This window comes from Phacochoerus africanus, chromosome 16 (genome assembly GCF_016906955.1).
Source record: "Phacochoerus africanus isolate WHEZ1 chromosome 16, ROS_Pafr_v1, whole genome shotgun sequence".
NCBI classification, from domain to species: domain Eukaryota; kingdom Metazoa; phylum Chordata; class Mammalia; order Artiodactyla; family Suidae; genus Phacochoerus; species Phacochoerus africanus.
This window is the reverse complement of record NC_062559.1, coordinates 8,977,157-9,002,031: the sequence shown is the minus strand read 5'-3', so window position 1 is coordinate 9,002,031 and position 24,875 is coordinate 8,977,157. Positions and strand designations below refer to the sequence as shown.

General features: G+C 40.0%; 1 protein-coding gene across 6 annotated transcripts in view; it reads right to left on the bottom strand.

The window, feature by feature from the left end:
* BRAF (B-Raf proto-oncogene, serine/threonine kinase) overlaps positions 1-24,875 on the bottom strand; it is a 166,358-nt gene that overhangs the window by 129,551 nt on the left and 11,932 nt on the right. The gene's annotated exons all lie outside the window — the stretch shown is intronic.

The following is a 24,875-nucleotide window of genomic DNA, read 5'->3' as shown; positions in this document are numbered from 1 at the left end:
AGAGTTCCATTGAAAGCATGCTACAATTATAAGCAAGAAGCAATGAGAGTCTCAACTACTGCTGATCAACTTAATACCCCCACAGCGACCCTGTAAGACAGCAAGGAAGAAGTTAAGGTTCTGAGAGGGTAAATGGCCATTCCAATAGAGGAAGTTTGAAAGTTTTTTGTCTAGTAATTTAGCTGTGAGTGTTGATGACCAGAAAAGTAGAGCGCTGAGAGAATCTGTAATCAACTCTACGAACAAAACCATCACAATTATAATACTGATGTGAGAGCAAAAAAAAGCCCCTTTATTCACTGTAGAAAAGTTTGATGGCTGGTTAACTGAAAAGGTCAGTTAAATCGGGGAACCGTAAATAATGATAAACCCTTATCCATTTTATTTTTAAGTTATTTCAATAAATATTTTCTCTGGTCTTGTATAAAAACTGTTCAAGATCTTAAAAAAATCCTAGAAAACTAATCAGCTCTTTCTAACAACATGAATATAGTCCTGATACCAAAAGTGGGTGAAACAGCACAAGAGCGCTATGGACTAATCTCATTTACAAACACAGATGCAAAGGCCATAAATAAAAACCTGTATTAGCAAGCAGAATTCAACAGTGAATTAAAAGAATACACACTGTGATAAAATGTATTCAGCAACATGAGTTGCTCAAAACTAGGATGTCTGATTCTATTACACTGCTTATTATATTACTTACATAAATAGATGAAGGAGAAAAAACATGTGATCACCTTCATAGATGTAGGGAAAAACCTGGCAAATTTCAACACCCGTTTATGATTTTTTCCTTTTAAAAGTTTTATTGAGGTATAGTTCATTTACAAGATAGTGATCATTTCTGCTGTATGACAAAACGATTCAGTTATACATGTACATACAGCCATTCTCAGATTCTCTTCCCACACACAGATTATCACAGAAAACAAGGCAGAGTTCTCTGTGCTACAGAGCAGGTCGCTGTTGGCCAATCATTCCATATAACTCAGTGTACACGTGCCAATCTCTCACAAACTAGAAATTTAATCACCAAGCATAAAGAAGCATTTCCGTTAAAGACAAGAGATATAAAGATGTCTTTATCACTGCAGTTATCAAATACAGTATGGAAGACCCTAGGAACTCTGTTAGAACAAAGGTGGAAAAAAAAAGACATAAACATGGAAAAGGAAAAAACTAAAACAGCCATTATTTGTACATATGAATTTTACTTAAAAATCCAGAACAGGTGTTCCCATCATGGCTCAGTGGTAACAAACCCAACTAATATCCATGAGGATGCAGGTTGGATTCCTGGCCTCACTCAGTGGTTTAAGGATCCATCGTTGCTGTGAGCTGTGGTATAGGTCACAGACATGGCTTGGATCCTGAATTGCTGTGGCTGTGGTGCAGGCCAGAAGCTTTAGCTCTAATTCGACCCCTAGCCTGGGAACTTCCCTGTGCCTCAGGTACGGCCCTAAAAAAAAAAAGAAAAGAAAAATCCAGGACAATCCACTGATGAATCTGAGAAGCAATAAGAGTTAAATCAATGTACAAAAGAACCAAAAGATTTCCTACATACCAAACAACAAGATTTTTCTAAATTCTATTTGCAATAGTACAAAAGATTCTCAGGAAGAAAACTAACCTGCTGCTCCCCCAAAGTATAAGAACATTATGTAGAAAACCACATTCATTTAAGGAAATAAAAGACTTACATAAATGAAGAGAAAGACCATGTTCAAAAGTTGAAAGAATCAATTTGTAAACATCTACTATATATGTTCCTATATTAATACATATATTTGATGCAATCACTATCAAAATCCTAGTGGGACTTTTGACAACCTGATTCTAACAGTCACATGGAAGAGTAAATGAGCATATGTTTGCACAAAATTAACAAAGCTGGCATTACCAAAAACGTAAGCTATAGTATCAAGTAGCAGTGCTATTATCAACAAAGTTAAGAGAGAGCCCAGAAACAGACTCGTGGGAAGCCAGTATCTATTAGAGAAGGCTTTACAAAACAGAAGAAAAAAAAAAAAAATCCCTGCATATGTACACAAATGGTGTTGGGATAATTATATTCCTCCAAATATCTTCATGTCGTAACATAATACTAGACTGTTTAAATAACTACAAAATTTTTTAAAACTTAAATTTATCTAAAGACAAAATAAGAGAATAACCTTTTAAATCCTAAATACAGAAAAGTTCCTAGACAAGAAATTTTCCAAAAAGGAAAAGATGGACAAGTTTGACCACATAAACATTAACAATAAAATTTTTTATAACAAAAGATCGGAAGCAAATATTTTTGACATTTAACAGATAAAAATGTCATCCATAATATAAAGCAGAACGCTTAAAAATAAATTAAAAAAAAAAAGCACAATACATTAATGGGTGTAAGATGTCCACAACAATTCAAGAAGAAAAAAATCCAAAGGCAAATAAACTTATAAAAACATACTCAACCCACTAGTAATCAGATATGGAAATTAAAGTAAGATCTAGAAAATGACTATAAATTAAAGCAAACCTTACACAACCATAACCCAAGTTAAGAAACAGAGCACTGCCAGTAACTGAAAAGGCTCCATCCATCCTTACTTAATCATACCCACTTTCTTTCATCCCTGGAGTAATCGTAATCCCTGCCACTCTTCACTTTTGTGATAATTATTCCCTTGATTTTCTAGTACCTATAATTTGTTTCCTGAATAATATGGTTAATTCCACTTGTTTTTGAGCTTTTTATGAACAGAATCGTGTTGCATGTAATCTTTTGTGATTTCTAATATTTGACCAGTATTATGTTTGTGAGATTCATACCTATTGATGCAGGAGCCGTCTGTGCTTCTTTCCTAGTCTATCTGAATTATGTTTTTATTCCATACATGAATACAATATGATTTATCTAGCCAATTCACTACTGATGGACATATGAATTGTGTAGGTATTTTGGGGTTAAGAGGAACAAGGGTGCTATGAACATTCTTCCGTATATATGCTTCCTAGTGCACATGTTGATACATTACTCTAGGACAAAGGCTAATTCTCAAAGCATGATTTCTGGACCAGCAGCACCAGCATCACCTGGTACCCCATGAGAAATACAATTCCCAGGCTCCAACCCACTCCTACTGAATCAGAAACTCTGGTTGTGGGCCCAGCCATTCAGCTTCACAAGTCCTCCAGGTGACTGTGATACACACTCAAGTAGGACAACCCCTCTCTAGAGCAACTGTCTAGGAGCAATGTTGCTACTTGTAGAATCTATTCTTTTCCAAAGCGGCTCTTCGAATTCACACTCCCATTAGTAGTGGAAGAGCTCCTACTGCTCCAGACCTTACCAATGCTTGATACTGTCAGGTGTTTATTGCTGTCAATTTAGTCTGTATAAAACAGTCTCTTGTGGTTTTAATTTCTATTCCCCTAATTGTTAATGAGGATAATGATCTTTTCATGTTTAACTGATCATTTAAATTTCTTTGATCATCAAACGTCTCCTCCGATTTTTTGCCTTTCTACTTGGTGTTGTCTTAGTGATTCAGAGTTCCTTATGTAAACTTTTCATACCATTTGTCCATTCACTGTATGCTGTGGTAGGCAGACAGCCCCAATGATCCTCACACCTCTTGGTATTCATGCCCTTGCACAACCTCCCCCTCCACCCCTGAAGGTATTGACTTGCTTCTATTGAACAGAATATGGCAGAACAGATGGGTTGTTACTTCTAAGTTACAAAAAGACCATCAACCTAAGTGCCCAACAACAGACAAATGGATAAAGATGTGGTGTTTGTACATACAATGAAATAACACTCAGCCATTAAAAAAAAAGAAACAGAGTTCCCGTCGTGGCTGAATGGTTAATGAATCCGACTAGGATCCATGAGGTTGCGGGTTTGATCCCCGGCCTTGCTCAGTGGGTTGAGGATCTGGCATTGCCAGGAGCTGTGGCGTAGGTCGTAGACGCGGCTCAGATCCCGAGTTGCTGTGGCTCTGGTACAGGCCAGTGGCTACAGCTCCGATTAGATCCCTGGCCTGGGAACCTCCACGTGCTGCAGACCTAGAAAAGGCAAAAAGACAAAAAAAAAAAAGACAGAAACAAAGAAAACTTGCCATTTGCAACAACATAAATAGACCTAGAGGGTATTATGCTTAATAAGAAAAAGAAAAAAATACTGTATTTATCACTTATAATGTAGACTCTAAGAAATAAACATGAGTGAACAAAACAAACTCACAGAAATTTGAGAACTCACTAGTGGTTACCAGTGGGAAGAGGGAAAGAGGGAGGGGCAAAAAAAGGGTAGGGAATTAAGAGGCTAAAACTCCTATGTATAAAATAAATAAGCTATAAGGATATATTATACAGCACACAGAAAATAACCAATATTTTATAACAACTTTAAATGGAATATAACCTATAAAAATTCTGAATCACTATGTTGTACACCTGAAACTAATATTAATATTTTAAATCAACCATACTTAAAAAAAAAAAAAAAGATTGTAGCTTCCATCTTAGAAAGTCTTTCTCATTCTCTGGATCTTTCATTCTAGGAAAAGGCAGCTGCCACGCTATAAGGTGGCCCTGTGAAGAGGCCCACATGAGTGAATTTGGAAGTGGATCTTCTGAGGCTTGGCACATGCACATGAGGGAACACAGAAGTAGATCCTACAGCCTTGAGATAACTAGAGACCCACAGCTAACAACCTGACAGCAGCCTCATGAGAGACCCTGAATCAGAATCACCCAGTGAAGCTGTTCTAAGATTGCTGACCCACAGAAACAGTGAGATAAACATTTGTTTTCAGCTGCTAAGTTCTGGGATAATTTATTACACAGCAATAGGCAGCTAATACATTTGTGTTGCAAACATCTTCTATTCTGTGGCCTCTTAACCTTAAGAGGTCTTTTAACCTCTTAAGGAGTCTCAAAGTTTCCACTTTTAATGTAATAAAAATTTATCCATTTTTTATATATAGTGTTTTTCAGTCTTAAATCCTTCCCTCAGAGTTCCTATTGTGGCTCAGCAGGTTAAGAACTCAACTAGTATCTGTGAGGATGTGGGTTGGATCCCTGGCCTTACTCAGTGGGTTAAGGATCTGGCATTGCTGCAAGCTCCGGTGTAGGTCATAGATGTGGCTCAGATCTGGCGTTGCTGTGGCTGTGTGTGGTATAGGCTGGCAGCTGCAGCTCCAATTTGACCCCAACCCTGGGAACTTCCATTTGCTGCAGATGCAGCTCTAAAAAGAAAAATAAATCCTTCCTTGCCTTAAGCTCACAGAAGTATGCTTCCTTTTTAAAAAAAACTTTCTAAATTTTTTTCTATTTAATCTTCAATCTACTAGGAATTAATTTTTATGCATAGCAAGAAGTGGGGGAGGGGCTAGCTTCATTTATTTAATACAGTAAGCAATTGTTCTAAGTAAGTGTATCCTTTCTCAACTGTGCCATGAAGATTGCATCCACACAGCTACCCCCATAAAAGCAAATAAAATTCACTAGCAACCTCTACCCATACAGTATCATCTGTCATCTTGTTATTCATCTTCCTTTTTTCCCCCCATGTAGATTCCTCAGATACCCCACAGGTTGGGTTTCAAATCTCATGCCTATGGGGCCCTCAAAGTCGCTCCCTGTTTCTCAGGGTCAGGTAACGGCTCTGGATATCAGTCAAAAAGCAGATCCCCACCCTCACCCACCTTTCCAACAGGCTGTAATTCAAATGACATTCTTAAAAGATCTATTTAAAGAAAAAACTGTCTGCTTCTAGGCTTCCCGCTGCTAAAAGAAATTAATAAAAGAAAATATAAACAAAACACATACAACCAGGAAAAATTTTAAATACAAAAATTAGATAATAAAATTAGAGCAATAAGTTTGTTGGTAGTCCTGGCACTCATTTGATATTTTAGACAGTGGTTTATTTTTTTTGGTTTTTTGTTTTTTTTTTTTTAGGGCCGCACCTGTGGCATATGGAGGTTCCCGAACTAGGGGTTGAATTGGAGCTGCGGCTGCCAGCCTACGCTACAGCCACAGCCATGGCCACACCAGATGTGAGCCGAGTCTGTGACCTATACCACAGCTGACAGCGATGCCAGAATCTTAACCCTCTAAGCAAGGCCAGGGATCAAACCTGTGACCTCATGGATGCTAGTCAGATTAATTTCTGCTGAGCCATGACGGGAAATCCTAGGAAGCGGTCTATTAAAAACCCCAGATATCACTAGAAGGGATTCTAAATGTGATCTTTGGGTGGGGGCTATCTTATGTCATATTCACCAAGGTAATAACAAGGGCCCAGAAGAGCTTCACATATAGCAAATATTCAAATTTGTTGAGGGATTTGATCCATCCCTGGCTCTGCTCAGTGGGTTTAAGGATCTGGCGTTGGAGACGGGATTAAGATGGTGGACTAGAAGGACTGGAGCTCAACTTCCCTCTTAAAAACAACAAAATTCACAACTAAAGATCGAGCACTCTTCACCCGAATGGACCAGAAACCTTAAAAAAGATATCCTACTCCAGAAGAAAAAGAGGAGGCCACATCAAGAGGTAGGAGGGGCGATTTCATGATATAAACAACCCCATACCTCCTGGGTGGGAAGCCCCACAGACTGGAAACTAACTGGTTCACAGACTCACCTACAGGAGTCAGAGTTCTGGGCCCCACATCAAACCCTCACGTGCGGGGACCTGGCACTGGGAGAAAGAGCCCCTGGAGCAGCTGGCATTGAAGGCCAGTGGGGCTTGTGCCCAGGAGCCATGGGACTGGGGGAAACGGAGACCCCATTCCCAAAAGGCGCACACCGAATTTCAAGTGCACTGGGTCCCAGGGCAGAGCAAGGTCTCCATAGGGATCGGGGTCAAACCTGACTGCAGTTCTTGGAGGACATCCTGGGAAAAGAGGAGTGAACGTGGCTTGTTGTGAGGGAAGGACATTGGAAGCAAAGCTCTCGGGAATATTCAGCAGCTGCCTTTCTCTGGAGGGGGCCATTTTGGGAAAATCTGGCCCCACCCATCAGTCAGCTGCTGAGAAGCCCCGGGGCAAAAGGTCACCACACCAAAAACCTATAAAAATGAAAAGACAGAGAACTATAACTCAGATGAGGGAGAAAGGAAAAAACCCAGAAAATCAGCTAAGCAATGAGGAGATTCTCAGCCTCCAGGAAAAAGACTTTAGACTGTTGATGCTGAAGATGATGCAAGACATTGGAAATAAACTGGAGGCAAAGATGGATAACTTACAGGAAACACTGAGCAAAGAGATACAAGATATAAAACTTAAACAAGAAGAGATGCAAAACACAATAACTGAAATAAATTCACTAGAAGCAGCTAACTGCAGAATACAGGAGGCAGAAGAACGAATAAGCGAGGTGGAGGACAGATTAGTGGAAATTACGGATGCAGAACAGAAAAGAGAAAAAAGACTGAAAACAAATGAAGAGAGTCTCAGAGAACTGGGACAACATTAAGGAGAAGAGAGAGAGAAGGGGACAGGAAAAACATTCCAAGAGGTAATAGCCGAAAACTTCCCTAACATGGGAAAGGAACCACTCACTCAAATCCAGGAAGAACAACGAGTACCATATAAAATAATCTCAAGGAGGAATACACCAAGACACATATTAATCAAACTGACCAAAATTAAAGACAGAGAAAATCTTGAAAGCAGCTAGGGAAAAGAAACAAGTAACATACAAGAGAACCCCAGTAAGGTTATTGGCAGATTTTGCAGCTGAAACTCTGCAGGCCAGAAGGGAGTGGCATGAGATACTTAACGTGATGAAAGGAAAAAACCTCCAACCAAGATTACTCTACCCAGCAAGGCTCTCATTCAGATTTGAAGGAGAAATCAAAACCTACACAGATAAGCAAAAACTGAGAGAATTTAGCAATACTAAACCAGCCTTACCACAAATACTAAAGGAACTTCTATAGGTAGAAAAGAACAAGAGAAGAAGGAAAGAAAAAAGAGCAGCAAAAACAAATCCAAAGTAATTAATAAAATGGCAGTAAGAACACATATCAATAATTACCTTAAATGTTAATGGACTAAACGCCCCAACCAAAAGACATAGACTGGCTGAATAGATACAAAAACAAGACCCATATATATGCTGTCTTCGAGAGATCCACTTCACTTCTAGGGACACATACAAATTCAAAGTGAGAGGATGGAAGAAAATATTTCATGCAAACGGAGATCAAAAGAAAGCTGGAGTAGGAGTTCCCGTCGTGTCGCAGTGGTTAATGAATCCGACTAGAAACCATGAGGTGGCGGGTTTGATCCCTGGCCTTGCTCAGTGGGTTAAGGATTCGGCATTGCCATGAGCTGTGGTGTAGGTTGCAGACACGGCTTGGATCCCACATTGCTGTGGCTCTGGCGTAGGCTGGCAGCTACAGCTCTGATTGGACCCCTAGCCTGGGAATCTCCATATGCTGTGGGAGCGGCCCTAGAAATGGCAAAAAGACAAAAAAAAAAAAGAAAAGAAAAGAAAAGAAAAAAAGAAAGTTGGAGTAGCAATACTCATATCAGACACAATAGACTTTAAAATGAAGAATATTTTAAGGGACAAAGAAGGACATTACATAATGATCAAAGGATCAATCCAAGAAGATGATATAACAATTTTAAATATCTACACACCCAACACAGGTTCACCACCATATATAAGGCAACTGCTAACAACCTTAAAAGGAGGTATCGATGATAACACAATCATAGTGGGGGACTTCAACACCCCACTTACAGCAATGGACAGATCAACCAGACAGAAAATCAATAAGGAAACACAGGCCCTGAATGATGCATTAAACCAGATGGACTTAATAGATATTTATAGGACATTTCATCCAAAAGCAACAGAATACACATTCTTCTCAACTGCACATGGAACATTCTCTAAGATTGATCCTATCCTGGGCTACAAATCCAACCTTAGTGACTTTAAGAAAACTGAAATCATATCAAGCATCTTTTCTGACCACAATGCTATACAACTGGAAATCAACAAGAAAAAAACAGCAAAAAACACAAACAAGTGGAAACTAAACAACATGCTACTAAACAACCAATGGATCACTGAAGAAATCAAAGAGAAAATTAAAAAATACCTGGCAGCAAATGACAACATAGATACGACGCTCCAAAACCTATGGGATGAAGCAAAAGCCGTTTTAAGAGGAAAGTTTATAGCAATACAAGCCCACCTCAGGAAACAAGAAAAAGCTCAAATAAACAAGCTAACTTTACATCTAAAGCAGCTCAAGAGAGAAGAACAGACAAGATCTAAAGTTAGTAGAAGGAAAGAAATCATAAAGATCAGAGCAGAAATTAATGAAATAGAAACAAAGAAAACCATAGAAAAGATTAATGAAACAAAAAGCTGATTCTTTGAAAAGATCAACAAAATTGATAAACCCCTATCCAGACTTATCAAGCAAAAAAGAGAGGGGACTCATATCAATAAAATTAGAAATGAAAAAGGAGAAGTAACAACAGACATCACAGAAATGCAAAGGCTCATAAGAGACTACTATATGCAACTATATGCCAACAGAATGGAAAACCTAGAAGAAATGCACAAATTCTTAGAAAAGTACAATCTTCCAAGACTAAACCAAGATGAAATAGAAAAGATGAAAAGACCAATCCCAAGAACTGAAATTCAAACTGTGATTAAAAAACTTCCAACAAACAAAAGTCCAGGACCAGATGGCTTCACAGGCGAAGTCTATCAAACATTTAGAGAAGAGCTAACACCTCTCCTTCTGAAACTATTTCAAAAAAATTGCAGAGGAAGGGATACTCCCAAACTCATTCTATGAGGCCACCATCACCCTGGTACCAAAACCAGACAAAGATTCCAGAAAAAAAAGAAAACTATAGGCCAATTTCACTGATGAACATCAATGCAAAAATCCTCAACAAAATACTAGCAAACTGAATCCAACAATACATTAAAAGGATTGTACATCATGATTTATCCCAGGGATGCAAGGGTTCTTTAATATCCGCAAATCAATCAGGGTGATACACCACATTAACAAACTGAAGACTAAAAACTATATGATCATCTCAATAGACAAAGAAAAGGCCTTTGACAAAATCCAACACCCATTTCTGATAAGAGCCCTTCAGAAAGTGGGCATAATGGGAACCTACCTCAACATGATAAAGTCTGTATACAACAAACCCACAGCAAACATCATTCTCAATGGTGAAAAGCTGAAAGAATTCCCGCTGAGATCAGGAACAAGACAAGGATGTCTGCTCTCACCACTACTCTTCAACATAGTTCTGGAAGTCCTATCCACAGCAATCAGAGAAGTAAAAGAGATAAAAGGAATCCAAATTGGAAAGGAAGAAGTAAAATTATCCCTATTTGCAGATGACATGATACTATACCTAGAGAATCCTAAAGACTCTACCAGAAAACTGTTAGAGCTCATCCACGAATTTGGCAAAGTCACAGGATACAAAATCAATACACAGAAATTGATGGCATTTCTATACACTAACAATGAAAGAGCAAAAAAGGAAATTAGGGAAGCAATCCTGTTTACCATCACATCCAAAAGAATAAAATACCTATGAGTAAACCTACCTAAAGAGATAAAAGACCTATACTCTGAAAACTACAAGGCACTGATGAAAGAAATCAAAGATGACACAAATAGATGGAAAGATATACCATGCTTGTGGATTGGAAGAGTTAATATTATCAAAATGACTATACTACCTAAGGCAATCTACAGATTCAATGCAATCCCTATCAAATTACCAAGGACATTTTTCACAGAACTCGAACAAAATATTTTAAAGTTTGTTTGGAAGCACAAAAGACCCAGAATAGCCAAAGACATCCTGAAAAAGAAACATGGAGCTGGAAGAATCAGGCTCCCAGACTTCGGACTATTCTACAAAGCAACAATCATCAAAATCGCATGGTACTGGCACAAAGACAGACATATAGATCAGTGGAACAGGAGAGAAAGCCCAGAATTAAATCCACACACCTACAGCCAACTCATCTATGACAAAGGAAGCAAGAATATACAATGGAGAAAAGATAGCCCCTTCAATAAGTGGTGCTGGGAAAACTGGACAGCCACATGGAAAAGAATGAAATTAGAACACTCCCTAACACCATACACAAGAATAAACTCAAAATGGATTAAAGACCTAGATATAAGACCAGACACTATAAAACTCTTAGAGGAAAACATAGGCCAAACACTCTCTGACATAAACGACAGCAACATCTCAGATCCACCTTTCAGAGTGTTGACAACAAAAACAAAAATAGGAGTTCCCATCGTGGCGCAGTGGTTAATGAATCCAACTAGGAACCATGAGGTTGCGGGTTCGATCCCTGCCCTTGCTCAGTGGGTTAACGATCTGGCATTGCTGTGAGCTGTGGTGTAGGTCGCAGATGTGGCTCGGATCCCACGTTGCTGTGGCTCTGGCGTAGGCTGGCAGCTACAGCTCTGATTAGACCCCTAGCCTGGGAACCTCCATATGCTGCAGGAGCGGCCCAAGAAATGGCAAAAAGACAAAACAAAAACAAAAACAAAAACAAAAAACAAATGGGACCTAATCAAACTTCAAAGTTTCTGCACAGCAAAGGAAACCCTAAACACAAAAAGACAACCCACAGAATGGGAGAAAATCTTTGCAAATGAATCGACTGACAAGGGATTCATCTCCAAAATTTATAAACAACTTCTGCAGCTCCATACCAAAAAAACAAACAACCACATCAAAAAAAGGGCATAAGATCTAAACAGACAGTTCTCCAAAGAAGACACAAAGATGGCAGAGAAACACATGAAAGGATGTTCAACATCACTCATTATTAGCGAAATGCAAATCAAAACCACTATGAGGTACCACCTTACACCAGCCAGAATGGCCAGCATCCAAAAGTCTACAAACACTAAATGCTGGAGAGGGTGTGGAGAAAAAGGAACACTAGTACACTGTTGGTGGGATTGTAAATTGGTGCAACCACTGTGGAAAGCAGTATGGAGATTCCTCAGAAAACTAAACATAGAACTACCATTTGATCCAGCAATCCCATTCCTGGGCATCTATCCAGAGAAAACCACGACTCACAAAGACACATGTACTCCAGTATTCATTGCAGCACTATGTACAACAGCCAAAACATGGAAGCAACCTAAATGTCCATCAGCAGAGGAGTGGATCAAGAAGATGTGGTACATATACACATGGAATATTACTCAGCCATTAAAAAGAATGAAATAACAGCATTTTTTGCAACATGGGTGGACCTAGAAACTATCATGCTAAGTGAAGTCAGCCATACAATGAGACACCAACATCAAATGCTTTCACTGACATGTGGCATCTGAAAAAAGGACAGACTGAACTTCTTTGCAGAACAGATGCTGACTCACAGACGTTGAAAAACTTATGGTCTCCAGAGGAGACAGTTTGGGGGGTGGGGGATGTGCTTGGGCTGTGGGATGGAAATCCTGTGAAATCAGATTGTTATGATCATTGTACAACTACAGATGTGATAAAAAAAAAATTTGTTGACTGCAAAAAATGGTTTAAAGAAGACTTCTTACTGTACTTTCAAGTATCTTGGCAATTCTTGCCTCTTTTTACTTCAACAGAAACTGTTCATCAAGTTGTCAAGCTTAAAAAAAAGAAAAATCTACAGAGATTTGGGTTTCAGTACTGATCAATTTGAGAAAAACTGACATTTTTACCACTCAGTCTTTCAATCCATCCTCAGCATATGGTATGCAACTCCATTTATTTCGGTTTTCCTTTATGTCTCTAAACAAAGTTTAACTACTCTTCTTTATAAAGGTCTCATACATCTTAAATATTTAAAATTCAGTTTAAATATCTCCTTTCCTATGAAATCTTTCTTTCCTCTATCCCCACACCCAGTTTAGAATTACATGTTCCTCTTCTGTGATTCCTCTGCACCTGGGGTACACTTTGTACATAGTATATACTGATCTTTGTTTTGCTTTTTTTAAAATTATTTTTTTATGGCCATACCTGCAGTACATGGAAGTTCCTGGGCCAGGGACTGAATCCAGGCTGTAGCTGCAGCAACACCAGATCCATTCATTCATTCATTCATTTATTTATTAAGTGCCCAGGCTAGGGGTTGAATCAGAGCTACAGCTGCTGGCCAATACCATAGCCACAGCAACGCGGGATCTGAGCTGTGCCTGTAACCTAACACCACAGCTCACGGCAATGCCGGATCCTTAACCCACTGAGTGAGGCCAGCAGGGATCGAACCCATGTCCTCATGGATAGTAGTCAGGTCTGTTAACAGCTGAGCCACAAAGGGAACTCCCAACACTGGATCCTTTTAACTCACTGCACCAAGCCAGGGATATAACGCCACACCTCCACAGGGTCCTGAGCTGCTGCAACTGAATTCTTAACCCACTGTGCCATGGCGGGAACTCCTACTATACCATTCTTTTTAAAAAAAAAATACAATGTTCTGTACAGCAAAGTGACCGAGTCATACATATACATACATTCTTCCTCTCATTTTATCTTCTATCATGTTCTATTACAAGTGACTGGATATAGTTCCCTGTGCTATACCACAGGACCTCATTGCTTATTCCTTCTAAATGTAACAGTTTGCATGTACTAATCCAAACTCCCAGTCCATCCCACTCCTTCCCCCCTCCTTTGGCAACCACAAGTCTGTGCTCCATGTCTGTGAGTTTGTTTCTGTTCTGTAGGTAGGTTGACCTGTGCTGTATTTTAGATTCCACATCTTGGCTACTTTGGCCCTTTCTTGATTTTTCATATAATTTTAGAACAAGCTTTTAAAAGTTCCCCCAAAACAACAAAACCAAAACAAACAAACAAACAAACCTGCAAAATACCCTACTAATGTTTTACTGGAATTGTATTAAATAAATAAATCCATCTAGGGAGATTAATATCTATGCAATTATCAAGTCTATCAATCCATGCACATTTTGTTCCAATTAAATCAATAAGGATCCTTGAATCTGAGCCACAGCTGAGACCTACCCTGTAGCTGTGACAACGCCAAATCTTTTAACTCACTGTGCCAGGCTGAGACTGACCCCATGCCTCTGCAGCACCTGAGCAGCTGCAGTCGGATTCTTAAGCCACTGTGTCAGAGCAGGAACTCCAACTTGTATGCTTTAATTAAGGCCTTATTAATATTTTATATAACCAATGTTTAAATACAACCACATATTTCTCTCTTTACTCTTCATTCCATCTTGCACCTCAGACCTTTCTATGGAATCTTTCTGTCTAATGTACTCATTGATAATTTTCTTTACAAAGGGCCAATGGACTTTAACTGTTTATTTTACTCTCATCCTTAAGGGGTATTTTGGCCGAGTATAGAATTTATCAGTATAAATTGGTAGTTATTTTGTGAGTATATATGATTTTCTGTTGAGAGGTCAGCTGTCAGTCCTTGGTTGCTCCTCTGAAAGAAATTCTTCCTCTGACTGCTTTCAAGATTTTTTTGTATTTGGGTTTATGCTGCTTCACCATGTGATTTGTCTGGTAGATTTCTTTTCATTTATACTGTTAGAAATTCACTGAGCTTCTTAAATTTATTAACTGGTTTCTCATCAGATCTAGAAATTTTCCAGCCAGAAATACCTTTTCAAATATTACCTCTGTATCAATCACTCTTTTCTCTCTTTCTGGAACTCTGATGAATTATGTTAAATCTCATTCTATCTTCCACATTACTTAACCTCTCTGCAATATTTTCCTTATCTTTGACTCTCAGTGATGTATTCTGGAAAAGTTTCTTCTGCCCTACCTTCAAGGTAACTAATAATTCTTTCTTCAGCTAGGTATAATGTTAAATATTTCCCTTAGGTGTACTTGGCATAGTTTTGTTTCTGAAATTTCTGTTTTTTTTTTCAAATCCATTTAGTAACTTTCCATAACCTCTTCTTTCCTGTTTGTCTTCAAATCTTTTTAATTCCTTCAACATATCAAACAGTAACTGTTTTAACTCCATCTGGTATTCGTTGTATATACAAATTTTGTGGATTCATTTCTGCTCTCTGCTATTTCTTATTCATGGTGCCATTTCCATACATGTTACTATATTTTCTTTTTTAAAAACTGAGGTATATGTACAGAAAGAAAATCACAGTCATGGGTCAATTATACCTCAATTTTAAAAACTACACAAACCTTGAGTTCCCACTGTGGCATAATGTTTTAAGAATCCAACTGCAGGAGTTCCCCTTGTGGCTCAGAGAGTTAAAAACCTGACATAGTGTCTGTGAGGATGGAGGTTCAATCCCTGGCCTTGCTCAGTGGGTTAAGGATGTGGCTTTGCTGTGGCTGGCAGCTGCAGCTCAGATTGGACTCCTTAGCCCAAGAACTTCCACATGCTGCAGCAGTGGTTCGATCCAATCCCTGGCCAGGGAATTTCCAAATGCTGCAGGTGCAACAATTAAATAAATAACACAAATCTTAACTATATTACTTGATACATATATCATGTAATTTTGCTTGCTTTTTTACTATGCTTGGTTATGGTGACAGAGTACTATCTGTTGTCCTTGAAAATTACTAGGGGCAACTCCCACCAAATGAGAGAGACTCTCTCTATAGATGATTTGTTTTTCCTTATGCCAGACCTTGGGAGTACTACCAGTTTGAAACAGGAACGATGATAATAAACCCCGGACCACCCAAGCAAGACAAACAGTGCCAAACAGTGTGAAGGCTAAAACCACGGTCACAACTTGAAGGGTTTAATTAATTTCCCTTTTCCTGCCCTGTCCAAGCAACCCTAGAGTCCCATAGATACTGGAGTGGGTAGACAGTTCTCTTAACCTAATGCTGTTCTTAATGTATCATCTTTAAATAGAGTTGTTCTCCTTTCTAACTCTCACTCTGGATGAACTCTAGGCCTGGACTTCTGTCCTCTTCACCCCCATTAAGTCCACCAAAACCAAAGCCCAAATTCAAGCAGATTGCAACTATCCCTAGGGCAAAAGCTACCTCATCATCTGCTTATTTTGGGGAGTCCCTGCTTTTTTCTATAATTTAGTCTCACAGCTCTCTACCACCCTTTCAGCTCTGCATTATTTAAGATTTTTTAGTTGCTGTGACTCTGGCATAGGCCGGTGACTACAGCTCCGATTCGACCCCTAGCCTGGGAACCTCTATATGCCACGGGAGCAGCCCAAAGAAATAGCAAAAAGACAAAAAAAAGAAAAAAAAAAGATTTTTAAAATATTCCAAGATTTTTAGTTGTCCATTAAAAGGGTTTGTCTGAATAAAAGTAATCCATTACTGAAAACAAATCAACTTCCCCTTTTTATAACAACTGTTCTGTAATACCTCTTGAAATTCAGAGATAACCAGCATAAGCACAATTCTAAAAGCAAAGTAGCCTCATTGTACTGTCAATCATATGAAATTAATTTATAACAAAATATTTTAAAATGTGAAAGCAATTAACGTAATATACAACATAACGAGGGCATCAGAGGTTTGCATCTATACACAGAATCACTGTGACTGCAGTAGTTACACCTGAGGGGAAGAACATTTGAGTTGTCAAAGTTGTACAAGTGGCACTGCCACTGATTATGTGATTTCCTGAAGTGGTAAAGAATTCTTGATAAAGTTCTGATCGAAAACTTTACTCCAATTTATGTGATAAATGAATTCCTAAACCTTTTGAGTGTACTCCATGAAAATAATGCCTCAGACATAAAACAAAGTTAGTTTCTACGCTCAGATCATTACGATCACATTTTTTCCCCTATATCAAAGCCCAACAACTCATTTTAAGTCATGTGGTTATTCGAGCAATTCTGCCCCTGAACACTGTGGGATGGCTGACTTTCCTAGTCCTTGCTCGTAAATGCTAATAAGTGCCGTCTCATCTTTGTAATAACCAAAACATCTTTAAGTATTTAAAACCTTTCCTCTGGGGAAGTCTCGCCCACACATAGACCCACGAGATGCACCACCGAGCTCTCCCTGCATAGAAGGAACTGCTGCCCAGTTATGAGCACCTCAGCAGATAGCCTCCAACTATCACCCTTGTCAAGGTCCGGCTCAACTGCAGCCCACATCCAGTGACCAAACAAGAATTATAAAGGTCCAGCCATTTTGGCTCAACGTGGGACCTGACAGGCAATCTCTCGCCCTAGAGCTCCATGCTGATGAGCAAGGGATTGTGAGGCCTGCATCACCAGTTAACTTCACCCTCTGCCCAATCCTGCAACTTGCCTCTTCCTCTCACAGGTACTGCTTCCTGATAAACATTTTGCACTGCAAAAAATGTCGCAGATTCTGCTTTCAAAGCACCCAACCTCTAATGGTGGCCTAGTGTAACATCTGACTACCAAGTCTCTCTCTAAACACATTTTTGTTGTTTAATCTCTTCCCAACTTCGATCTACCCTACAAACACTTAGCAGTTCAGTCAGCCCAAAACATGGCTTTTATCCTTCTCTCTGTTTTGGTTCTTTTTGTTTGTTTGTTTGCTTTTTTAGGGGCACACCTGAGGCATAAGGAAGTTTCCAGGCTAGGGGTCGAATTGGAGCTACAGCTGCTGACCTATGCCGCAGCCACAGAAATGCAGGATCCAAGCCATGTCTGCGACCTACACCGCAGCTCACGGCAAGGCCTGATCCTTCACCCACTGAGCGAGGCCAGGGATCGAACCCACGTTCTCATGGATACTAGTTGGGTTCATTACTGCTGGGCCGTGACATGAACTCAGCTCTTTCTTTAAAGCTCCACTTCCATCCCACTGTAACAGTATTTTTTTTTTCAGTCTATGACTATTTTCCACAATATACCATCTAATTTAGTCAAATTTTATTTCATACAATTCACTCAATTATACTTAGATTGTTCGGTTCCTTAAACAATACTACCATGTCTATTTCCAACTCAAATTCTTTTCATTTTCTTTTCTTTTCTTTTTTTTGTCTTTTTGCCTTTTCTTGGGCCGCTCCCTTGGCATACGGAGGTTCCCAGGCTAGGGGTCGAATCGGAGCTGCAGCCACCGGCCTACGCCAAAGCCACAGCAACTCAGGATCCGAGCCATGTCTGCGACCTACACCACAGCTTATGGCAATGCTGGATCCTCAACCCACTGAGTAAGGGCAGGGATCAAAACCCGCAACCTCATGGTTCCTAGTTGGATTCGTTAACCACTGTGCCATGACGGGAACTCCTCAAACTCTTTTCAAACTCTATTCCCACTGTTTATTACATCTTTTTTCCTTCCTTCTACCTGCCTAGGTTAAATACTAACCTCCATCAAGACCTCATTAGCCTGGAGTTCCTGTCGTGGCTCAGTGGGAACCATGAATCCGACTGGGAACCATGAGGTTGCAGATTCCATCCCTGGCCTCGATTGGTGGGTTAAGGATCTGGCATTGCCATGAGCTGTGGTGTAGGTCACAGATGCGGCTCGGATCCCAAGTTGCTGTGGCTCTGGTGTAGGCCGGCAGCTACAGCTCCGATGGGACCCCTAGCCTGGGAACCTCCATATGCCACGGGAGTGGCCCAAGAAATAGCAAAAAATCAAAAAGTAAAAAAAAAAACCAAAAAAGAAAACCTCATTAGCCTACAGTAATGTTCTATGTCTGAGCTCCTCCAGCATTTATTGTTCTCCATCATCCACTCTGACAATCACATACTGCCATGTGTACACCTCATCTCCTCAATTAAAAATGTTACCTTTTAAAAGTCTTTTCTCTTACTCTCCAAATGAGATCTTAAACACAATTCCACTATATAAACTTACGAAATGGAACTACTTTAGTTGAAGCAGAAATCGTCTCCCTAACCCCGCTCAAGCCCACTGAGTTTCTTCCTTGCCACTGCCCACCCCTCACAAAGCCCTTGAAGTAACCTTACGGCATCTAGTTTTTCATTTCTAAAGAGGAAAACAAAAACAAAAAACCCTACTTTTACAGCACTGAAGAACTTAGTGCTTCAAAATAATTCTGAAGACAAACTGGAAAGCTGTGGTCAAGAATGGAAGTCTAGAGAAGAAAACTGTCTTACTCGAGATGAGTGAGAACTATTTGGACTAAGAGTACTAAAAAAGAATGCAGAAGTTCCCGTCGTGGCGCAGTAGTTAACGAATCCGACTAGGAACCATGAGGTTGCGGGTTCGATCCCTGCCCTTGCTCAGTGGGTTAACGATCCGGCGTTGCCGTGAGCTGGGGTGTAGGTTGCAGACACGGCTCGGATCCCGCGTTGCTGTGGCTCCAGCTCCAATTCGACCCCTAGCCTGGGAACCTCCATATGCCATGGGAGCGGCCCAAGAAAAGGCAAAAAGACAAAAAAAAAAAAGACTGCAGTCATTTAAGTAGGAGTAAGTACTACTGCTATGCAATGAGAACATAAATATGCATCCCACATAACTTTTTTTATTTTATTGAAGTATAGTGGATTTACAATGTTGTGTTAGTTTGAGGTGTACAACAAAGTGATTTCACTATATACACACATACATATTCCTTTTCCAGATTCTTTTCCATTACAGGTCACTACAAGATACTAAATATTGTTCCCTGTGTGATAGAGCAGGACCTTGTTGTTTATCTATTTTACGTACAGTAGTGTGTATCTGTTAATCCCAAACTCCTAATTATCCCTCCCTTCGCGCCCCCCCCATAACCCTAAGTTTGTTTTCTATGTTTATAAGTCTATTTCCGTTTTGTAAAAGGTCTAGAACTACAGTGACCAAGGTAGGCATTAGCCAAATGTGACTATTTAAATTAATTACGATCCAGTTCCTTAGTCTTATTATACACATTTTGAATACATGGCAGCGATATGTGGACATAATGAACAGCAAAGAACATTTTCATCATGCCAGATATTCTGACTGAACTATGCAGGCCTAAAGGGATACCAACCAAAAAATGATAATATAGTAAATAAAATGATATAGGTATATTTTAGGATGTTATAAAAGCACAAAGTAGAAGCATCTAATTAGACCCTGGAAAGAGGTTAAGAAAGGCTACCTACAGTAAGTGAACTAAGTCTGAAAGGCTTGGGGGATGGGGACAGGGGAGGGAATCTGCATTACAGGTAGCAGGAAAAGCAAGAGCAAAGACAAGTCAAATTTAGACAGTTTTTAAGAGAAAATAACAAAATAGCAGTTGCTTCACTGTACAGTATAAAAATTATATTGCAATGGTATTTATTCTACATAAAAAAACAATATTCAAAAAATTTCAATAAAGAAAAAATTATTTTTAAAAAGAAAATTAGTAATCAGCCCTCTCCAAATCTAGCTTAAATTCAGAGCTAGATGGTGGCAGACACTTCATGAAGAAGTAATAACTCATGGTCTATTTCACGATGATTCTATGTTTGTGAGTCAATACGAGAATGACATTTCAATTATTAAATTGCCTTGGCAAGTTGCTTTAATCTGAAGACAAGTTAGGAGGCCCACAATGCTCTCTGGCCAAAAACAAGTAAAATATTAAGTTAAAAACTTAATACTGCCTATCAATTTCACTATTTGTTCCTAGTCCATTCACTCTCACGTGTTCCCCTATACTTTTTACACTTTCGCCTTTCTCCTTAGAACACCATATCCCCCAAGACTTACTGCTGGCTGATAACCTCGAGTCTTACTTCACTGGGGGGGGGGGGGGAGGCAGTGACTGGAAGAGAACACGTACAGACCCCCAGCATCACATCTCCCTACCCACCAACATCTGCATCCACATCCTCTACCTTAGTACACTGTCAAAGATAAAGTGTCTAGGCCCCAGGTGAGAGCCAGTGTTTCCCCTTGTACACCAAAGCTTCTTCAGACACTGCTCCAGTAAATCCTCTTTCTCTCCTGAAATTGCTGTCTTACTCTCTAATGGTTTAACATTATATGCCCTTAACTTTTCGTCATTAAAAAAAGTTCCTGGAGTTCCTGTCGTGGCGCAGTGGTTAACGAATCCGACTAGGAACCATGAGGTTGCGGGTTCGATCCCTGCCCTTACTCAGTGGGTTAACGATCCGGCGTTGCCGTGAGCTGGGGTGTAGGTTGCAGACACGGCTCGGATCCCGCGTTGCTGTGGCTCTGGCGTAGGCCTGTGGCTACAGCTCCGATTCGACCCCTAGCCTGGGAGCCTCCATATGCTGCAGGAGCGGCCCAAAAAATAGCAAAAAAAAAAAAAAAAAACCCAAAAACCTCCTGGCCCTACCTCCTTCACTAGCTATGGCACCATTTCTTCCTCTTTTTGGGGGGGGGGGATTTTTGTTTTTGCTTTTTAGGGCTGCACCGCAGCATATGGAAGTTATGGAAGTTCCTAAGCTAGGGGTCAAATTGGAGCTTCAGCTGTCAGCCTACACCAGTACAGCAATGCCAGATCCAAGCCATGTCTGCAACCTATACCAAGGGTCACAGCAACACCAGATCCTTAATCCACTGAGCGAGAGCAGGGACTGAACCCGAGTCCTCATGGATACTAGTTGGGTCCGTTTCTATTAAGCCACAGTGGGAACTCCTATGGCACCATTTCTCTTTTCCCTTTATTATAGGGAAAGTCTTCATTATCTTCACTTTCCCTCCTAAGCTCTTAAAAATCACTCAATCAGAATATCTCCCTAAGCATCTTGTGTAAATCATCAATACTCCAGTGATAAACTCTTAGTCTTTACCTTACTTATCAGCATACACAACTGACCACTCTCTGTGTTAATACACTTTCTTCACTGGATTTCCTACCTCACCGGTTGCTCCTTCTCTGGTTCCTCCTCTTTTCTCCAACCTTGGCTCTCTTCTTTTTCCTAACTATACTCATCCCATCGATGACCACATCAGTCCCACAGCTTTGAAAACCACCTAAATGCTCAAATTCAATGCTGGCTGACTGCTATAACAAATACATTCAAAAGATATAAGGACTCAAACACAGTGTAAGTTTATTTCTTACTGATCTAACAGTAGTACTAGGTGGTTAAATGGGTTGGCAAGGTGATCCTTACCCATGCAGTGTTCGGGAGCCCAGGCTGATGGACAATCTACCATTGACACACATGGCTTCCAACTTACCTTAAAGATCCCCCCTGTTCCAGCCGGCCAGAAGGGAAAAACAGGACGGAAGATGTTGGTATGCACTAGATCCAGCACTAGCAGCGCACATCACATGTGCTCATATTACATCAGCCAGAACTTAATCACGTGGCCACACCTAACTACAAGAGAGAAATGTCTAGCTGTCTACTCAAGGAAAACAAGACAAAGATATGGTAAACAGTCTCTGCCACTGGAACTCATTCCCAAACTCCAGACTCATATACCCAACTGCTTATTCAACATTTTGGACATCCATTAGATATTTCAAACTTAACATACCCAAAACGGAATTCTTCAAGTGCCTTCCCCTTCTCCCTTGACACCTTGCTTTCTCGCACACCTCATATTCAATCTATCAACAAATCCTGTTGGCTCTAATTTCAAAACACCCCAACTCTGACCACTTTTCAATGTCTCTACAGCCACTAACCCAGTCGAAACCCTAGAAGACTGCAAGAGCTCCTCCTTGTCTCCCCTGCTTCTACGCTTCTCCCTTTACAGTTTAGTCTCTACGCGGCAACCAGAGCATTTCTGTTAAGATGTAAGTCAGATCACATCACTCAACTCTGGCTGCTCAAATTCTGTGCTGTTACCCATTTCACTTCAAGGCAAAGGCCTTACAACGGCCTTTGGTGATACAAGACAAGATGCATGAAGAATATACGGGTAGAATATTTCAAATCTTAGTAACAAGGATGTAAAGAACTAAGATGAAATGAACGCTTTCAGTTGTTGTAGAATAGGAATAAAAGGACTAAACAAAATCAAGTCTTCCTTATCTGAAGTTCTGACACTATTCCCATGGAAATACAGTAATATATAAAAATGAATATTGAGTTATTTATGAATAATTAACAGTAATTCTTTACCTTTTATGGTAAAAAAAAAGCAGTAATTGTTTGGGATTCATAGAAAAGATAGGATGTTCTTATAATATATGAGAATTAAATTACCTTCATAAGACATTACCAGAACTAGTAAGAACCCTTTTAAAATAATCATACCTACTAAAAACTCCTAAATTAGTCAGTGTTGGATATTTTTTCCCTGTCAGCTACAGAGAGATTTCTAAATAGAAGAGTATAAACTTCAAAACAGAAGAAATAGGATTAAGACCCAAGGTAACAAAAAAAGAGGAGGGGGGCTCCCATTGTAGCTCAGTGGGGTTAAGACCCTAATGTTTTCTCTGTGAGGATGCAGGTTTGATCCATGGCCTTGCTCAGTGGGTTAAGGATCCAGCACTGCCACAAGCTGTGGTGCAGGTCACAGATGCGGCTCAGATCTGGCATTGCTGAGGCTGTGGTGTGGGCCTCAGCTGTGCTCCAAATCGACCCCGAGCCTCAGAGGCAGTATGAGTATGCGGCAGGAGCCATACGTATGTGGCAGGTGTTGCTATAAAAAGGAAAAAAGGCAAACAAAGTAGTTCCCACTATGGCCAACAGGATCGGTGGTATCTCTGGAGCACTGAGACACAGGTTCAATCCCTGGTTTTAGGACCCAGTGATGCCCCAGCTGTGGCGTAGGTGGCAACTGTGGCTTGGATCTGATCCCTGGCCCAGGAACTCCATATGCCTCGGGGTAGCCAAAAAAAAGAGGTTCTAATAACTATTTACAGCATTGCTGCAGCTAGTAATCTCCTTTAATAAAATACATCTGTAAACTCAAGACAGAAATTATTTGCAAAATAAATGCTATATTGTAGCAAATACAGTTTAAAAATACTAGGTCATTGGAAGAACAACCCCAAGCAGTACTTTAAACTGTTTCAAATACTCAATGGTAAGTGACTAATTCAAAGCATTCTAAAATTTTACTTATACTGCTCTGAATATAAAAAGTGTGATTTTTCTGGTGTTATTAATTTAAAGGATATATTTAGTGAAAGAAAAAAATATAAAACAAGAGTAGAGTATTTCTTGGAGTTCCCTGGTAGTCTAGGGGTTAGGACTTGATGCTTTCACCACTGTGGCCTGGGTTCAATCCCTGGTCTGGGAATTGAGATCCCACATCAAGCCACTGAATGCCATATATAAATAAATATGAGTTCCCGTCGTGGCTCAGCAGAAACGAACCTGACTAGCACCCATGAGGACACAGATTCAATCCCTGGCCTCGCCCAGTGGGTTAAGGATCTGGTGTTGCCCGGAGCTGTGGTGTGGTTCGCAGATGAGGCTTGGATCTGGTGTTGCCATAAATAAATAAAGTATTTCTCAATTTACACACAAGGCATCTTTTACAATAAGGAGATGCATGCTTTAAAACACACACACAACAGTTGAAAATAGCCTGCCAAAATGTTATGTTTCTCTCTCCCTGTAAGTGCCATTTCAAAATCTGCAAGGTAGCCAAAATATAATTGGAATATTACTACTTACAACATGAACAAAAGCCTGAAGAGTACCTATGCTCCCAACTATAACATGGCACTGTAATGGTCAGGTATTCAAGGCTTATGCTGATATTTAAGTCTTAAGTCTTTCTTCCTTTACAAGAAAACTTATGAACACATTTCCTAACTTCTCATTTTTTAATTCTTAAGTGAAAATCATGACCAGAAATATCATTTTATACTGTAGGGAAGCCCTCCAGGTCAAGCAGTGAAAAGTTAACAACACTGTACTTTAAGACAAGGGTCCTGGAGTTCCCGCCGTGGCGCAGTGGTTAACGAATCCGACTAGGAACCATGAGGTTGCGGGTTCGGTCCCTGCCCTTGCTCAGTGGGTTAACGATCCGGCGTTGCCGTGAGCTGTGGTGTAGGCTGCAG